The sequence below is a fragment of the Chiroxiphia lanceolata genome, chromosome 9, assembly GCF_009829145.1.
Source record: "Chiroxiphia lanceolata isolate bChiLan1 chromosome 9, bChiLan1.pri, whole genome shotgun sequence".
Lineage (NCBI taxonomy): Eukaryota > Metazoa > Chordata > Aves > Passeriformes > Pipridae > Chiroxiphia > Chiroxiphia lanceolata.
Window position 1 is genome coordinate 23,892,464 of NC_045645.1, and position 20,532 is coordinate 23,912,995.

General features: G+C 37.6%; 1 protein-coding gene across 1 annotated transcript in view; it reads right to left on the reverse strand.

Annotated features, from left to right (window-relative positions):
• CDC73 (cell division cycle 73) overlaps positions 1 to 20,532 on the reverse strand; it is a 105,711-nt gene that overhangs the window by 49,011 nt on the left and 36,168 nt on the right. The window lies entirely within an intron of this gene.

Below are 20,532 nucleotides of genomic sequence, written 5' to 3' on the forward strand. Positions count from 1 at the left end.
CCCTAGTCCTTAAAGCCTAGTTTTCTTACCATGCACAGTACAGACCACAGCATTTCTTTGTAATGAAAAGACAAATCATATTACTGAGCACTCTCAGCAGCTCTAGGGCTGTGTGTCTGCAGGAACTTACACGTGTGAACAGACTGCAATGCACTGGACTATACCTCTGAAGCAATTCTAGGAGCTACTATGAATGATGGGTATGGGAATTTGCTCATCACCAATTTTTTTGGTGAACCTCCATTAAATTTTGTCCTCTGCAGTATTTGAGGTATGCTAATTACCCATTTGTGCATTTCCAAGACAATTCAAATTGCAGAAATGTCTGTTTCTGGGGAAAGTAAATACATGTAAAACTACTAACTCTCTTCTGCAGAGATTTCTCCAACTAGGTTGAAAGTACATACACTTAGTTTATGTGATGACTATTGGCATTTGTGTAAGACAGAGGTGTGAGCTGCATTAGAAAAAGTCTTTGGGAGTGTTCTCAACAGCCATTAGTAGTTCTTCCCCACTCAGTCTGCCTGCTTCCTTCCAGCTGACGCAGGCCCCAACAAACAGTCCTGCTGAAAGCCTGAAGTTCACTGTATGCAGGCTTTACACTATAGCACCAATTTTAGACCACCAGAGCGAGTGTCTAAAGCCTACTACTACTCCAGGGTATTCAGTTTTGGAAGATGTACAATCCCATAAGTGGCCTCTCCCCAGTAATGCTGCCAAGAGCACAGTCCATCCTCCTGGAGAGGACTTCAGCACTGTTGCCTGCCTTCAGCGCTTTCAAGCCATATTGTAATTTGCTCAGCTCGGGTCTTACCAACTCTGGCTAGTTCAAAACGCTGTTACTGGCTTCTGGGTATAGTCCAAGAGGTTAATACCGAAACCTTAAACAGTTTGGCACTTGAATCATCGAGTTTGGCAGCCAAACAGCCTCTCGGGTGCTCCACTTTGGAGCACATAAACAACGTGGATCTGCCCGAGCTTGGCAGAACCACAGCACGATGCCTACGAGTTCAGCCTACCAAACTTCTTGATAGTTAAAATACGAGTGAGGAGTATAAGAAGCTAAATAAAAAGCCATTTTTAATGCCCTCCTAAGGGTCCAACATAATTTTTAACGTTTGTATTAATGTTTGGGGTATTAATTGAAGCTACTGTATAAATATAGTTGAATCCTTACCAAGATAGCCAAAGGCTACTTAATTCGTTTGCATCCAAGTACTGTTTTCTTGCACAGCTTGTTGCAAAGCTTGCAGAAACAAAAGGGAAAGCCTGTATGATAAAATATGCAATTACAGAATGAAAGCTCTACATTCTATTCTCTGAATGTTTTACTGTTTTCTAGCTTGTGTTTAAGCTATTTGCTCACTCTACTAGAATATAAAAACAGTTCATGTTAAAAATAGTGCAATAATTATTTATATCATTAAAATCTTGGACAAGTTCTCTCACTTCCTTTCCCCACAAAGCAAGACAAAAAATGCATTTTCATTAGCAATAGGATACAAACTTGTAGCTAAAATTCTAACAGGTCTGCAATGCAGTTAAAAAAAAAAAAAAAAGGAAAAAAGGATATAACTATTCACTGAATATAGAAATTTGCACAGTATTTGCTTTGAATGTTTTTACTTCTCTGTATGTCTGCTTCAGGTTGAAAACAAATATAAAAAGTCATAATGGCTCAAAACTTACGATGGAAGAAAAAAGTTATGACATCATCAGTACAATCATTATGGCAAAGGAAAACCTTAGAAGACTTATCATGGTAACAAAAATCAGAAATTGGAATTCCATAATTTCCCCCTATTTATTTAACTAAATAAAGATTTACAAGTTGATACCATAGGACCAAAATGAAGTCCCACAAAAAACTGTTATTCAACAACAGAACTGTTCCTTTCACATCTCCAGTTAAATCAGTGATGTGGGTTATTTGCAGCTCACACATCAACAGATTTAAGAATGGAAAATGCACAGCTATGGGCTTTAATGTAGTAGAACTGATCCTATCACCAGTTACTGACAAATCTTTCGTGGGTAAAGTTCACATTCTGTTCTAATCTGAAGAAATTATAGGTAAAGATACTTCCAAGATTCAGTGGTTGGCATGAGAGAAAATTCTGTGTCCACACAGATCTTCACTTAAATTTATAACCTTGAAATTATGGGATGGCAGTGATCTAGAAGAGGTGAGATAGACTGGCTTTCAGGTTAACCTTACTAGAATTGCAATTTAAAATCTGCTTTTCTTTGCAATGCAGTAATATAAAATGTGTCAGTCCTTATTTACAAAATATTTTCAGAATATATTAACATGTTAATATATTAGACATGCATAACTGTCTCCAAATCCATGCTAAATCAGACACTGAAGGGGAGGGAAGCACCCAGAGGCCATTACTTTAGACTGCCTCCCCCTTCCCACTAATTTTCCCAATATGTTAACACAATCCCCAATCATACTTCAATCTAAAATACCTACATAATCCCACAGTGCAAGAACATCTTATCTCTTGAATGAATGCTCACTGTAATGTGTGAAAACTTCCTCGGAGGAGATGAAAGAGAGAGGGAAGATGCTAATATAGAAGATACTACTTCTTACATTTGTGCTGTGAGCAAGAACAGCCTCGTAACTCATTTGCAAAAACACCACTAGTTGTTTACATATCTTTGCAATTTTTAATACCATTTCTCAACCCTTATTTTATGCTGTTGAATAGCACAAATGAATAAATATTGGACAATTTCTTAATTACACCATGATAACAGCACCTATTAATCAGTTCAGATCACCCTCCCAGAGCAGCCGCTGGGTGGGTGCCGCGCAGTCTCGCCCCCCTTGCTGACCACGGTCCCTTCAGATGGCTGATCACACCTATGGCACATGGCACTGCCTGTATTACTACAGATTACTACTGCCTTCTCCAGCTCTGCTTTCCAAGGCCCAGCCACTCTGTGTGGGAGCCCTGGGGAAGGAGGGAGGCAGGGAAGCTGCACTGCCAGCAGGGCAGTGCTGCACTGTGGAAATGTAGGTCAGGAGGGAGAGAACGTGGTCCCTCCTTTGTACCCATGGCGAGAGCGAAGTCAAAGGCTTTCCAAGCAGGAGACTGGGGGAGGGCTGTGGAAAACAACTTCTTGCAGCAGGTCAGTTAAAAAGGTGCTTGAATGTCAGGAAACAGAGTGACACTAAAAATGCAGCAGCTGATCAACACCACGAGGGTTAAAAATATAGGGCAGGCTCAGCGACAGGGGAAAGCGTTACAAAAGTGAGGCCAAATTAGAAAGCAGGATCTGGAATTCTAGTGGTAAGTGTTCACACTTCTCTAATTACAGAGAAAATAATCTATGAGGTAAATCCATTCTTCTAACAAAATTTTTAGTTTGTGGTTGCAGTCCATGTGTTCTTTTTTGGCCTGAACCAAATGACAGGATGTGACACAATGGCACGAACAGCAGGTCAGTAACTCCACAAGAAGTATTTTACATATAGGACTGTCAGTGCACAGGCAGACCAAAAGCAAAGCAACCTAGATCACTGGTGCCTAGATTTACATTTCATTTTCAAAGAATGAGTTCATTTCAGTCTTCATTTGTTCCAGGTTAACTCAAAAGAAATCAAGCCTGGTAGAGTATGGCACCTTCCTTTCACAGTTAAAAGACTGAAAAAGAATTTAGCTGAACATGGGATATGGATGAAAACTACCACGTTGCTGTTCTGATATTGCCATGGCAACAGTTACAAGAGCTCTCTTAAGCATTTAAATCTGACAGTTTTCACGATAACCCTAACTGAATGATAGTAATGATGCATTTTGGTTCATGAGCTAACTGCTGTATAACCACAGGGTATGAACTGTTCCCCTCACTTTTCTCAACACTGTGCTTTTTGGTCAAAACTTTCTGACCGAGACAATAACCTTGAATTACCACTCCAAAAAAAAAAAAAAAAAAGTCACTCCAGCACAGGGAGTACTCATGGCTTAAAGCTTTATGTACTCTCCAAGGTTTCCATTTGACTGCTTAAGTTGTGCACAGTCGGTGTACAGGGTGGAGAAGTCAAGACTGCTAAAATCTTTGACGGGATTTTTCTCAAAGAGCTTTCATTCGCCTGGGAAGGTTGCAGAGAAGAAAATGCCTTCTGAAGTGTGGACTGAATTGTTGCTGACCTTCAAGGTATCATTTGGTCAAGAAAAGGGAAGGAGGAAGAAAAACCAGTGGTTTTTTTACAATCTTTATCAGTTTGTAACCAATATACACTTTTTAAAATAACAAAACACTGCAAGTTGCTTTAGCTCACTGGAGGCCAAAGTGCATTGAACAATACACAATGTGCCTCTTCGGACCAGGGCCTCAGAACAAGGCATCCTTTCCTTTTAGTCTATTTAGTTTTATCTAATATTAATTGGCATTTCAGCTGTTTAATATGAATATTCTGTAAACCACTTGCTCTCATCTCCCAGATGCTCCGTGTGGGCATAATGGAGAAGTCTCTTTTTCTTTACCTCATTAAAAAGTGAAGCGTGTGAAACACATTTCTCATCCTAACATTTTAAGGATACCAGCTTTGATACTGTCTTGCAGTATATTCAGCTGAAAAAGATGAAGAAACTGAAAACAGTGGGAGATCCTTAAAAATTTCCCAAGATGAAAAAAATTGAGATTAGAAGAAACAGTCATGCTTGCAAGGATCTAAGAGATGAATCTTTTCAACATAAAAAAAGTCCTCAGAAAGTAAAGTACTCTCAGTTCTTTTCCTGTTAACACTTTTTAAAGTTTTATATTAAATTAAAAATTAAAAACAACTATGCCATTCTAAAACCACTAAATCCCTCCACTGTTGAAAAACCACAACCTCACCCCATCTTTTCTAGTGGAAAGGCCAAGTGTTCCCACATCTCCAGAAGCTCAAAGTTTAAAACAAGAAAAACCAACTGCCACAAGAAATCCTTTGTAAATAAAATACCAGGGAAGCCACCGAGGAAAAAAAAAAAACCTTGTTCATTCCCTTTTCTAAATATTTAACATATCCTGCATTTGAACAAGCTGAGGTCTAAGCACTGTTTTGAAAACAAGAATAACCTCCAGTCTTGTGGGTTTCATTCCAGATTTGTGTGTCACTGTCATCACTTTCAAAAGAAGCATCGATTTAGTACTAGAAAAAACCAACAAACTAACCACATCATACTATGAACCTGATTTGCCATAACCTATAGGTTGATGCAAGATGATAAAACAAAAAATGAAACACTGGAAAACACCATCTGTGACTCAGTCAAAAATGTAGTGCTGCTACTTAATGCAAATGTCAGCCTTTTTATAGGCATTCCTCCAAAGTCCACCTAGACATTGATTTTTGTAGCCATAAAAATTCAACTCAATTATCCAGCCTTCTGAATCAAGAGAATAACCAATTTCCCCACTGTATCATCTTTGAATAATTTAAAATATTGGATTTTATTGACTGTTTTTAAATGCAGAAAAAGGTAAGATTTTTATGTCCCAAAAATTTAAAGAAATAAGATAATTCAGAGGTACTCTTAACGTTACTTAAGACTCTAAAATAAGAGTAAATATCATATACATACCTGAGGGGACAACTAAAACATCTTTTCCTCAAAAAGCAAATTACAAAGCTTATGCTGTAGCCACACTAAGACATACCAAAGGGGGGAAAAAAACCCCAAACCACAAAACCAAACCTAACAAACCCATAGAAATCACACAGTTCATAAATAAATGTATCTTCAACAGATAAGTATTGTCATTAATGCCTCTATTAAATGTCATAAGAACATTCTGCCTTTCAAATCCGAGGTGATTTTTGAATGCTGATGTAGCAGTTTACTTCTACTGTTTCACCAAATTTGAGATGGTTTGACTACTTTGGAAGTTATCCACATTACTTAAATATGCTAATCTTTTCCTTGAATTCTCAAAATGGTAAAAAAAAGATAATTAGAGGAGGAATTATAGATGATAACCACAATTCTTTCACTTTACAAAAATTAAAATTTATTCAGATTTAAAAGCCATAGTTACTACTTCATATTATCCTGCTGTGAATTATCCCCTTTTTAAAATGCAGGCAAGTTTGCTTGCTATATCCAGCAACAGTATGATTTTCTTTCTAACAAAAATTCAGTTGAGAAATGGATGCTGCAAACAACTTAAGATATCCAACTTTCATTAAAGTTAATAAAGGAATGACAGTCTTCTGACAATAACTTGGAAGCTTTAAACCAGAATGAAATGTAATGCTGTCCTATTCATTAAGAACTGCACTGTCTGGGTCCCTCGACCATTTTAAAAATTGTTTTCCCTTCCACAATTTCCACATTTTCTACTAGCAGAAGTTAAACGGTTTGAATGACTTATTGTCCAAATTTCATGCTAGCAGAGTGGAATGGAAAAACCAAAATAAAGTACACAATTACATTTCTTCCCTACCCATCCTCCTATTCATTAAAAACCTTCACACACATGAACACATCTTTGCTAATATCTTCTGCACACATTCCATTATCGAGATTTTTTCAGAAACACTACTGTTTATTTTTGCCTCTAAGACTCCTTATGACAACCAGTCAGGTATTAATATTTTACCTCTTCTAATTCTGTAGGAAAAAAAAAAACAACTATGAATCTTGATTAAGAATTTTTCATTGTAAAATACTTTACATGGAATAAAGAGGCATTTCTTATCACAATATTCTGTTGGACTTATAAGGATTAGCATGTGCAGCACTAATATAGTACTTGGATTCATAAGACCTTGGTTTACTCATAGAACAGATAAATCCTACAATGTTTATTGCATAACTGATGATCATGATCTTCCACATCTTCTCTGGGCAACTTGTCCCAGTGCCTCACCACCCTCACAGTAAAGAATTTCTTCCTAACATCTAATCTAAATCTTAATATCCCCTCTTAGTTTAAAACCCTTCCCCCTTGTTCTATCACTCTCTACCCTAGTAAAAAGTCAGTCACCCTCATTTTTGTAAGTGCCTCTGAAGTAGTGTAAGGCTGCAGTGAGGTTCCCCTGGAGCCACCTCTTCTCCAGGCTGAACAAGCCCAGCTCTCTCAGCCTGCTCTCACAGCAGAGGTGCTCCAGCCCTCTGAGCATCCTCCTGGCCTCCTCTGGACCTGCTCTAACGGGTCCATGTGCTTCCTGTGCTGAGGACCCCAGAGCTGGACACAGTGCCCAGGTGGGTTCTCACAAGGGCAGAGTAGAAGAGGACAATCCCTCCCTCTCCCTGCTGCCCACCGCTCTGTGGATGCAGCCCAGGACACCAGTGGCTGTCTGTGCTGGGAGCACACACTGCACCTCTGGCTCCTTTGAGCCAACGCTGAGCTCTCACCAGAACCCCCAGGTCCTCCTCTGCAGGGCTGCTTTCTGTGAGCTCTTGTCCCACTCTGTGCTCGTGACTGAGATTGTCCTGACCCAGGTGCAGCACCTTGCACTTGGATTTGCTGGACTTCATGAGGTTCACGTGGGCCTTCACACTCCTCAGCACACCCAGATGTACCGTGCAAGGCGCTGGACAACTTCCATTTGTTTTTTCTGTGACACTTCCAGACTCTCGGGCAAAAATAGCTTTACATATTTGCTGAACATATTTTACACTGGCTTTGTCAGTTACTTGAAGTGAAAAATGATGACAATGAGATGTGTTGCCACAGAAAAAAAAGGCTGCCTCCCACCACAGCCAACTAAACCATTGGGCATTTCATTTGTTTCAGTGGCCAATACAGACAAGAATGTGTTTGTCCCTGGCTTTTGGGAGGTCAACAAAAATGGAATTATTTTTCTGTTAATAAAGCTTTCTTTCCTTGCTGTCCTATTTCCCTTTTATAACTGCCTCTTCACAGCTAAAGTTTTTCTCAAGCTATCACAAAGATAATGCTGTAATCCACTAGACATGTCTCTGCAAAATGCAGTACAAAAAACTAAGCATTTTTCTAAACAAACCCTGTAACAAACTCCCTCCTCACCTAAACACCTCAAAAAAACACGTTAAACATTCACTATCACAGAAATTTTTAACTAGAATTGTCTCAAACAAGTGAACACTAACTCACTAAACATCACCTTTTTAAGATTCCTTTCAGAAGAGATGACAAACCTGCCTGGTTCTGAAAAATACCCCTCTCACTGAATTTTCTATAAAATATTTTCAAAACTGACTGACAAGCTTTAGTCTTTCAGATATCACAAGAAATGGTGAAGACCAACTCTTTGCTTAACAGGGACATCAGATATAAGACCAAATCAAATTGACTTGTTTCAGTGGTTTCCCAATGTACCAAGACAGATTTTTAAAAACCCAAGAAGTATAAATAAATGTTGATTAGGACCTGTTATTACCAATACTCCTTCCCTAAACAGTTGATAAAATTTAGCCAAGAATTCACAGAAATATTACCTGAGCTTCCCCATTTACACAAAAATGTAAGGAGAGAACACAGAAATTCACCTACAGAGATTCAACTATAGGAATGTTTTAACCTGGGACTATTATCATCCTCCACATATGCAGTATGGAAGTAGGAAACATCAGTACTTTACTGTGCTGCTGCTAGCTACATTAAATGAAAAATATTTTTTAAACCCAGCAAAAATAATTTAGAATAATGGGCAGTAATTACAAAATTTTAAAATGGAGGCACTTCTGTAAATGTTAATACATCTCTGTCTATTAAACAGAGAGATAAAAGATGCAAAACCCACAAAATTCATACTTTGGAGAAAATACACAGGCAGGACAAGCACTTGTAAGAGAAAATATTCTGCCCTAAGCAGATTAAGTAAATGAGAGGACAAATTTTAAGTGGTAGGCTTCAATTCACCAGTTTAAGTACTGAAAATTAGTGGTTTTCCTTGTGTAATGACAATTGAAGTAAAGTGTGAAAGCATTGACTATGCCCTAAAATAAACAGTCTCTCTGTTAAGCAACTACAGCAATTTAATTCCTTTCTCAATTTAAACACCCCAAACATCCTACATAAAACTGAAAGCAAAACCGATTACCCCTGGGTTTGCCAACCAAAATAAAACCAGAAGTTAAAAAGACCTCTACAATTTTTAACTTTTTTTTTTCTTTTTTAATACACACAGAACAAGTGCATTATGAAAAATTTAAAAGGTACTGAATTTGCTGCTGAATATACACGCAATCCAGATGATCCTGAACTGTGCATTCTGGAAAACACGCAGTCTTATAGGCTAGTTAATAAATACCACTGTGGCTCTGTATAATCTAGCCATTACTACCTGGAGTGAAGAGCAGTAATTTCATTTTATTTGTGGCTCTGGTGCAGATCAAATCTATAATCCTATGCAAGCCAGCAGTGAACTACACACAGCACTAAGAAATGAGACCTCAGCAACAAGAGAAGCAGGAATCACATCTGACAGTCCGGAGAAGCTGCGCCCAAACTTAACGGGCTCACAATGACCTAAAGGGTTATCAAGATTCAAGCAAAGGTGAGAAGTCAAAGCATATTAATTTAAATGCATTGAATTCCCACATGAATTTTTCAATGCAGGAGTAAATTGGCCTTCACTCACTGTAAACCAAGGAAATTAAACTACGTACAGCTCACCAAAGTAATTTGATTCCTAAAGACATCACCAGCCAATGGCAATTTAATGCAGTGTAACTTATGAATGTTGATGTTGTACACTTTGGTAATTTGCTTTAATTTGCTTGAGTGCCTTGATCTAGATATAGCCTTAAGGAAAACTTGTATATTGCCATATTAGATTGCATCATCCATTGTATTAAGGAGAAAAGGTTATTTGTGAATGGCAGAACTGTGAAGCACTTGCTTTAACTGGAAAATGCAGACAATTATCAAAGACTCTTAACTCCCTGATGACTCCTAGCCACACTCAGGTAGCAACAGCATCACCCTGGAAAGACCTGAGGTGTTTAGTTACAAATGAAAAATAAATTAAGATTTTAAACCTTTAAAATAAATCCTGTTTTGGGGAGCTCAGCAACTACAAGAGAGCTGTGAGGAAGTTCCACAAGATCCTTGAGTACTGAAGAGCATTGACTGACAGAGACTAAAAGGTCGTGTTTAAGACATGGGAGGGCTTTTCTCTCTCCAAAATTATACACAGCTACTGTTCTCTGATTACCATTGTGTGAGCACAAAGTCATTTCCAGAAATCCACTTATTTTTCATAAAATCCCTAAACAGGATTGGCATCCAGGAAGATCTGCTGCTGAGAAAGGCAGGGAAATTGTGAACTTCAACTATTAAAGAGCTCCCAGGTCAGCACCAGGTTGGAGGCTACAACAGCTGGGGGGGTTAAAAAGCAGCATATTCCAGAAAGAGAATGCCTGTGGATTCTGCTAGAAAGCACACAGGGTCCACCACGGGTTTCTCCTACAGCAGCTTGGCAATAAGGAGTAAGCAAGACTGCAGCCAGGGTTTTATCAACAGAGCAGAGAAATATTAAAATATTAAGCAAAAGAACTGAAAACTAACTGAACCACAATGTAGATAAGTATATACCTTTATACATGGAAAAGTTCAGAATGAAAAACAGAGAATAGAAAGCAGAATAAAATTCACAGTAAGACTTAAATTTACACTGAAGTATAACAGATTCACTACAAGACTGTTAAAATTAATGAACTATTAATAAATAAACACAGATTACATCTTTCTTTCCCCATCAAGATAATATCAAGCAGCACACCAAACATATTACAGAAAGGTATAAATGCCTTTCTGCCATTTAACTAGAAGCAAAACATCCCCCCCATTATCTTCAGACTTGCCAGAGAACCTCATGCTACTTCCCTGACCCTTGAGAAAATAAAACATCTGCCCACTGCATCAGCTTTTAATCTTCTTATGGACAGAATTAATTTAGCTTCCTTCTAGGCAATGTAGTAGGAGAGGAAACTGGCCAAGCCTACTTGAGCCAAAGTCAGTCTTTTGTTTAAAGAACTAAAAAAAAGGGAGGAAGCCCAAAAAAAAAAATCATAGCATACTTCTCAAAGCTGTGAAAACTCTTTAGTTATGCTATGTTTATGAAGTATCAATATATTTCTACGTATTTTAGCATGGTTTATTGATGACTTTACTGAACATAAGCAGAAACTCCCTGAAGCATGCCAAACATTAAATGTCAGGTTTATCAATCACTTTCATTCCACTTATGAGAGGCATCAGAAAAAGTCACATTATTTCCTTGAAGGTATGATTCTTATTCATAACTGAGAACTTTCACAAATATTAGTATACTTGTAACTGGTATTTAAATTTAATCCATTCTGGATCTTAACCCAGAGGGTGTTGAGTACTTATTACCTTTTATATTCTATTCCTCTCAGCTCCATATAGAGGAGTAATAAAGTCATAGTTGAAAATATTTTCTGTGTATTGCAAATTTCCATCTCTAAAACGTTCCCTGCATATGGATTATTGTTATGGTTCTCGTTCTTTAAAATTATCTAATACCCACATTCGTATCTGAAAGGATTACAATTCACAGTGTTTGGTATTACAAGCCAACTACAGGCAGCTTTCCAGAGAAGAAAATAAAAGGACATTAAGAGTCTTGCTGAGAACTGCCAGGGGAAGGAATGTAAGAGACATATTGAATCTGTGTTTTTGTTGTACCGTACAATAACATGCATATGCAAGTTACCCTTATTAAATATTTAGCTCACCTTGGGTGAGCAAACTGCCTGATTAGGCAATTCTTTCATTATTCTGAATGGGAATTGTAACAAACAAGTAAACACCATTTTCAAAAGATTTCAACTATGAACAAGGAAGTTGATTTACATGTTAAAACTCAACCTACAGAATTTGAACCAACTATAAACCTACCCTTTAAAACCAGATGTAGCATTATACCAGGTAGTTCAGAGTCCCTTTAGACTTTAATTTCTAAGACAGCATTATGATCCATTTAGTATTCTAATATGTATTTTATTACTTTAATCAGCATTTCACCTGCTGTTCATGTCCACATATTTTTAGAAGCTTTTTCCTGACATTATTTCCCAGACCTAATTAGACATATGAAATCTACTATAAAAATCATTGGTTTGTTACAGTTCATGATGTCACCCAAAACCAGAATGGATTTTACAGACCAATATGATGTGCTGCATATATTGTGTACATTATAATATGTTGTATATATTATTAGCTCCAAAACATTTGGCTTAAGGCATTATAAATCCCTCTCCATCCACAAGTCTTTTGTTTTACTTAGTAATCATGATGAAACATAATTAGGCAGGTTATCTGTTTTGATGACAACTGTATTCCATTTTCATTTCAGTTATTCTGAAATCTGTTTGCCTGATTTACATCAACTGCTCCAAAGATAGGTAGGAAGTAGGGCTGATAAGCAGTGCTGCATGATGCACCCTCAAGTCTCCATATTCCAAAGGAAAAGGAGAGTGGTTTTCCCACCCACCTGCCAGGAAACAGCTTTGTTAGCAGTCTACTTCAGTAGCATTTCCTCTCTTCTGCCACACTGTGTTTTGAAACTGCTTTCCAATTTCAATAAAACCTGCAGAAAAGTTATTGCCTTTGTCAAATTTTTATGAAAATTGCTGGCCAGGGAAATTAAACCCTCAAATTACTGCTCCCAGGGAGTGAAAGGCAGGCAGTGCTTTTTCTTTGTCTCCTCACAATGGCAGCACCAAGCCACCCAAAAGCAAACATCTATAATTTATCAGCTGCACTTCTTTCCACGTCAAGGGAGGGTATGAGGAGACACCCACCTCACTTCGTGGAAGAGAGGTTTAGGTGATTAAAGAGACAAAAGACAATATTTATAGTCCCTATGAAGAAAAACCTAGAGTTTAAAAAAATATTCTAAATTAAAAGTATTATAAATTTACAGCAACTAGGCTGACAGTCAACTACCAGCAATCTTATCACATCACTGCATCACTTTGCTTAGTCACACAAAGTTTTCCTTTGCACTTTCACTGAATTTTAAAAGCATATCTATTGCTTATGCACAAAATCTACTCATATTCCTTTATGGAGAGCCAAAAAAGGAAGATATTTTAATTCCAAAAATACATACAAAGTCTCCTAAAGCAGCAAAGAGTTTGACTTCTTAAACCTTAATGTGCCAAATGCAATACTTGTGTTGTATGAATTCTAACCAACAGTTTTATAGGCCAGCTAATCAAATTATGTATTTGTAAAAAATACAGTTGTTCTCAAAGTTATTTATAATTTTTTTTTCAATTTACCAACTGTTTTAGAGAAACTTCTTTCAATTTATCAACTGCTTTAGATAAATTTCTTTCAATTTACCAATTGCTTTAGATAAATTTGACATTTTAAGTACATTGGACAAACCCTCATTATTTAAAATAGTTAAGTACCGAAGATGCAAAAATCCCAGATTAACTTTTTACATTTCATAAGAACACAAGAATGTTTGTATCTCAAAGAAATGTACATTCACGCTATGCATTTATTGACTCACAAAGTAAGAAACCAGATTTATTTTTAACAGATCACTATCTTCAGTGATAAGTCTCAAGTCCTATATGTATGAGGTTTGTGTTACTTAGAAAAATCCCAAACCAAAAATCTCCAGAAAATCCCACAAGGTTTTTGGGAATGAAGAGGGGCAACACAGAAAGTGGTGAATGGAAATTAAAAGACACAATACATCACTGAATGCCTACCTACATGCACTTTCATATATACACAGGTCTCCCCTTAACTCAGCTGAGTGTGTCTTTAAGAGAGTTCTATATGGATAAAGCCCAAAGAACCACCCCTCCAGCAGCAGCAATGCAAGGAGTTTCTGCAATAGCATATTGCTCAGGGAAAACATAAATATACTTCCAGATGGCAGCTCAGCAGGTCACAATCCCAGGTATATTCCAGAAGGTCTGATCAGTGCTGCCTAAATGCCAGTTGAGTGAGCCATAACTAATGCAGAGTTCATTATTTGGTCTTTACAGTCATTTACCTAAGGAGAAAGCCTGTGCTGAAACAGACTGTTATCTAGGATCACCAGTAGCAGACCTGAATAAACCAGGACTTTGCCTACAGATTTTCCTAGCAAAGATAAATAAAACACATTTAAACATCCTGAAAGTGAGGATGATGATTCCAGAGCAACAGTATGTGGCTGCATAAAAGACACAGGCAGATTAACACCTGAATTTAGATGGAACAATAAAATCACATAAAGTTGGAGGTCAAAATATAGTCAGCCTTAATCAATTACCCATTTAAATGGTGCAAGAAGGAACTGCTAAAAAAAGCTTAAAAATATGTCCTATTTTGCTACTCTAACTGGCCCTTCCATTAGTAATGTTGCACTACATGAAAAACATCACCTAAAATCTGTCCCCCAAAAGACTAAGAGCCAGGGTTCTTACCTTAGCATTTCATTAACATTTCCCTCCAAAGATCTGGCTCAGTTCTGAGCTCTGCAGGTTTAATGTGCTCTGAAAATACTGTCTGTACCTTACATATTCTGATGTAAGAACTAAAGAACTCCTGCCCATAACACACTTGTAATAACTGTACACCTGTGAAGACAGTCTGCCACACTGAGACACCCTTTGGTTGGATTCACACACTACCAGTCACATACTGAAAGAGTTCAATCAAAGGAAAAATCCCAACGAAACAACAAAACAAACCCACAACTGCAGGAAGGAAGGGACTGGAGGAGGACCTTTAAAATAGCAATACCAGAACAAAGTCCACAAATTGAAACAACAGTCCTTAAGTATGTCCAAAGAGGGCAACAGTAAGGACAAAGTACAGAACTTATAAAAATAATTTAAAACATCATAAAGGAGAGTTTGTTCTGGCTTAACCAAGTAGTAGTAGATAGCATGAGTGAGATGTACACGAGACTGGGATTTGAGGCATGTTCCTGTGGTTACAATCAAGCTATCCTACTTTCCAAGCTCAGAAGAAGGTATGACTATGATGCTAAGTTACATATATGCAAGTATTCCAAGCAGGAAACTTGTTTCCACAAATAATGAATTCTACCTTACTTTATTAAGAGCAAACAAACAAATAGTAAAGCGTCACATGGCCTAATGACAATGGCATAATATGAAAAACTGAGCAGAGAAGGAATTCTTGACTGAGTCATCTCAGATTAGTTACATAAATCACTCAGATGATCATTCAATACTTGAATTGTAACTTTGATTTAGTGACTGCATCATGAATTGCCAAGTGTTAGAAACCTTCAAAACTCTGCTAAAACTCTTACTCAAAGGCAAGTGGATGGCTACCCATGTGACTGTTTTGGGAAAAGTTGCAGGGAGAAGAAGGGATGTTAAAGTGAACTGTTTTCTGATTCCCCATCTGACACATGCTTATTTCTACTGGGTCTGCAACACCCTTACACCCCCTTCAATAGCTGTGAATAAATTCCAACCCCACATAATAGCTGAGCTGTTCATTCCCCAGCAGAAGAAATTTGATGACAAACTGTCAGGTGAAGATGCAGCTGTTATATATTCATTAGCTGTTTGGAGATAACTTATGGGGGGAAATAGGCTAATACCATTATTTAATGCTTGTGCAACACACGATGTTTGATTGTTCAGAACAATTAGGACAAAGTATAAAAATCTGTCACTCAGGCTCAGTTGGTATTTCTGAGCAACACCCTACAAAACTTTCATGCATAGATATTACACACAAATCTTAAGATGCAAAAACCACAAATGAATCTAAGCAGAATCCTATGCAAGATTCAAGTAGAAAGTGGACATCCAATTCAAAGAGCACAAATCAAGTTTCCCAGGCAGTTTTATTTTGGCTCATGTTTCCAAATGAGAGTGACTCCTCCAACATTCATAAAGGATGCAAGTCCTAGTGCACACTGTACATGGAAGATGAGTTTGTCAAGGGATACTCCCAGGGCTATCAAATACACTCGTGTCATTCAGCTTTAGATCAAGACAGGTCCAGCAAGTCATCTTACAACTCATATGAAAAATGTTTGAGGCTTTCAAGTTTTTGTAAATAAAGCCACTCAAGGACCTGACAGACATGCCACAAGCACACTTAGCACGCTGACACAATCGAGTTCCACACACAGCAGTGACTCCAGACATGTTCATTCAGGAACAAAGCCACGTGGCTCCAGGTCTTGCTCCCTCTTTTGTTCAGTAGCATGCGGAGCAACAGAGCAATGCCTAACTTTCAGAGGCACAACTGGTTATACAACATCCCCTTCTTTTCTTGAATTTGCAGTTCTTAGTCTCAAAATAAAAGAGAACCTATTATGAGGAACAAAACAGGCAGTTCTATTGTATAATGCAGCACAACAGCAAGATGTCTTGGCACAGATGTACACGATTTACAACCACAAAGAAAACGAGTGCACACCATTGTTCAACCTAACACATTTTCTTGAAAGCAGCATTTGTATGTGATTTTCCTTGGTCTCTATCAGCTTGACTATTTACACTAAAACTCTTTGAAGGAAAGTAATTTAATATTTGAAACATGACTAAGGCAATGAAATGCCAACCACTGAAATTGTTGTGTGAGCCTTAACTATAAAATACAGTAATAGTCCTTAGGAAACTTGGTTGCATTTCATCCTCTCTCATTAGAGTAATACAGACATGGAAAACCCTCTTGTCTGTTACCCATGAGCAGCATAAGGTTGCTGACAGATGTTCTGGAGAAGCATCCATTTCTCTGGCTCAAAGATTTTTTGAGTTCCTGGTCATGTCCTCACCCTTAACCCTCACGGACCAAGAACCTCATGGATATGTCTAAATTACAGTTACAGATACGGATATTTAACGTGGAAAAAAATTAACAAATCCAATGAAAACAAGTCTCTACCTCCAGCATCATCTATGGAAAACTCTTCTAAAAAATATGCCCTCCATGCAAATCTATTTAACAGCTTTCTTCACCTCCTCTTGATGGTTAATAACTGAATGGGATGCACACAGAGAATTCTGCTCAGCCCGCAGAGAGAAGCGGGGGCTGTTGTTACACTCACATTGAGAATAATGACCAGCTTATGCACAGGCTGCATGAAAATTATCTTCCACTTCAGAGCCTGTTTCAAACATTTTCAAAGAGTCCATTGTTCTGTTGACTCTTCCCTCAATACCACTTTCCTCAAACATTTTAATGAGACCAGGACATGACACAGAAAACTCGTAACATGTGGGTAAGTAGGTATCTCTCCCCCATCTTTAATATTTAACATGCATTAAATTTTTATTTGTGTTTTAAAGATAAGGGCCATTGATCTGTACATTGAGAGACAATGTCCAATTCCACCATATGCTTCTGAAAGGTCATTTCAATTTTTGGCACTGAATCACAACCTTAACTCCTCATGATCAGTTACAGAGATCTTGTGGATTTACCAACTCACACAGAAGCATATCAATTATCTTAAGTCTTTTATATAAAATCCATGCATCTACCATGTTGATTGCTTCTGCCCCAACATGCTTCCTCTCCAAGGACCCATCCTGTGAAGTGCCAGAAACTTAGCAGTTCCATTCGTTGTACTACACACTATTTCTTTGAAAATACAGAGGTTAAACAATCACTCAGTTAAAAAAATTAACAGAATTACAGAGGTTATATCAACTCAAAAGATTTCGAGTGCAACAAAAGCACAATCCTTAGATTAATTAATGCCCAAAATCTGATACTGACCACAAACTGCTGAAAAACACTATTGACCTTAGAGGTGCTGAATCAGTCTTCAATTCTCAAAATGAGCCTGCTTGTACTGTGGCTTACATAGGGACTCCCTTTTTAGTTAGTTTTCTGTTGGGACTATGAAATGTATTTAATTATTGACAATCTCATATGTTTACTCAGGGTACTTTTACCTAGAGATTGTTGTAAAGCCTGGTAGTGTACACTGGAAAGAGGGATGTTACTTCTGTCAGTTTTCAGGAAGAACATTATCACTGAACTCAGAAGTACTGAAAACTTAGGTAGAATTTCTTACCAGAGATAAAACTTACTAAGTTTGGATACACCCCAGAAATTTGCCTTTGAGTTTGCTACAAGTGAAGTCCCTCAATGAAACCCTCTCTAACTATACTGATCAATGAGGTGTAACCCCAAACTATCTGGGAAGGCTATCAGCTCAATACCTGCAAGAGTTGATGTATCCACCTGTTTAGTAAGAGAAAGAAATGCCAACACTAGTTCTGCTTATGAGTGCAGGTGATCAATGACTAATTCCATTACTAGCAGCAAAAACAAAAGATAAAAGAAGCTTCTGAGCTTCAGCAGTCCTGATTGCTAAAAGAAAGCAGAAGTTTAAAACAGGAGAGCTTTCCAGCAATTAGGAAAAACAACAAAATCATTTCTACAAGGGCCTGCTGCAGTGCTGTGCAGATCTGGTTCACTTGCACACAAGTTTACAGCCTCCCTGAATCACAGCTTGTGACCGCTCAGGGCTCTCAGAGCTCAGAGGAAATCACCCCAACAACTCCACAGGCTATCATGCTATTACTTTTTTTCATACTCAGGTCATGAAGACTTGAGTAAAACCAGCATCACCATTGCTATTATTGCAGTGGATAAACCAATTCCATTTGCAAGTGCATACAGTCAATACAGGGCACGCCTTCAGCTTGGAAGAGGATACAGTTCAGTTCCCCTATGTAACAGCCAGATACTCGTGGAAAAAGCAACTTCTCCCTTTCCTGACACAGGTGCAGGTAACTAGATTCCCTGCTATACAGGGGATTATGCTTGGAAGTGAAGGCTGCAGAAAGTCATGCTGCACAATTCGCAGCATAAACCCCTGGGTAACTCGATAGTAGCAAGAGCTACCACCACTAAGTCACTTGTTTCCAAAACATCATCAAGCCAGGCAAATAGAAAGTGCCACAGGTATTTAAAAAAAAAATAAATAAATTCTTCCTGTGGAAGATGCCCTGTTATAAACAATTCCAGGTCCAGAATAATGAAATCATGCCTTCATAATAAAAATTCAATAAATAAGTCCATTCTTCCTACGAGAAAGTAAGTCTGCCAATTAAGCAAAAACCCTGTTACAGAGAAGAACTGCCAGCAGCACAAGTTATTTTAGCTGACATTACTTCAGAAAAAGCCCACCATTCACCATCTGTTCTGGCACAAATTCTGAATGCTAAGAAAGTTTCCAACATCGCTGATGAAAAGAAAGCAGTCAAGATGAAGAAGTTTTTGTTTTGCTGTTAAAAAGAACAAGCATCTAGGACAACTCATATTGCAGGAAGAACAAACACAAAACAAAAGTTTTGCACATTTCATAAACATCATTATGGAGAATTCCAATAAGGCAGAGTGCAAGTGGAAGACATGTATGGAATATAACAGGAAAGAAATAAAGGTTCTTACAAATTTTACATGAGAAGCAGGTGGGCAACTCCAAATTTGGGTCACTTTAGCTCAGGTAATAAGCATAAGTTTTAAGGGAATGTGACTGCTCTCCAGAAATACAATGGAAGCAAGCACCATAGAAGAAACAGAGGAGCTACCTATGTCAAGGAGAACAATGGCTTAAAAAAATGAACCTTTCAAATTTCACCATTCCACTGGAAATCAGACGGCTAAAGTTTAAAGACAGACTCTAACCAAGAACTACCTATTGTTTCAATTCCTTTGGAGAGTTTGATGAGTTCACACAAGGATCATACCAATACTATGAGACAGCAGATGACATTTTATAGGTAGAATGAATTCCAGTGTTATCCTCCATATTCCTATAATTTAGCCACTCAGTATAATGTACTTTTCCATTAAACACCTAGGGGAAGAAATTATTTTCCCATTTTCTTCTTAGTTTGTCTAGCATAACAAAATATGTACAAACCACAAAAAACCCCCTGAGTAAAAGCAAAATATGAAGCTTGTTATCTGGCAGGAGATTAACTATTCTACATAAAAACGCGATCTCAGATTATGGGTTAGAACTATGTGGTCCATTACTATGACAAAGTTTAGACAAAAACAGATGAACATAATTAACAGATTTATTTTTCCCCTATCTGAAACACAAAACCAGTATGTCACTGCAATTTATGAATGAGCTAAACATTAAGGGCACCTTTTTAACAGTCTGTAAAATAAGGCTCCATAAATCCCTTAAACCTCCTTTCTTAAACAAAAGCTTATTGACAGATGGAGTTTTAATATTTCTCATGACACCAGATGATGCCTTATGTGCAATCATGCAATACCTCTTAAACAGTTATTTCAGAAAAATTCCAGTTTATGTTACAAAAAGGTTTACTAGTTATTTAATATCCATTTTATTTTCTTTCTAAATGAAGAAACCAACAAGGACAGCTCAATAACAACCTTAAAACTCTAGGTAGTAGGCTCAATACATGAGGTAGTATTCCTAGAACAAAAAACCTTGACTACTTTTTATGACCTTAAAAAAAACCATATAATTTTTAGAGTTACTGTGCATCCCTTCACTTTTACAGATTTTACACAGATAAACTTAAAACATTTCTATTTTACTATAATCTTGCTTTTTTCTTCTTTCTTTCT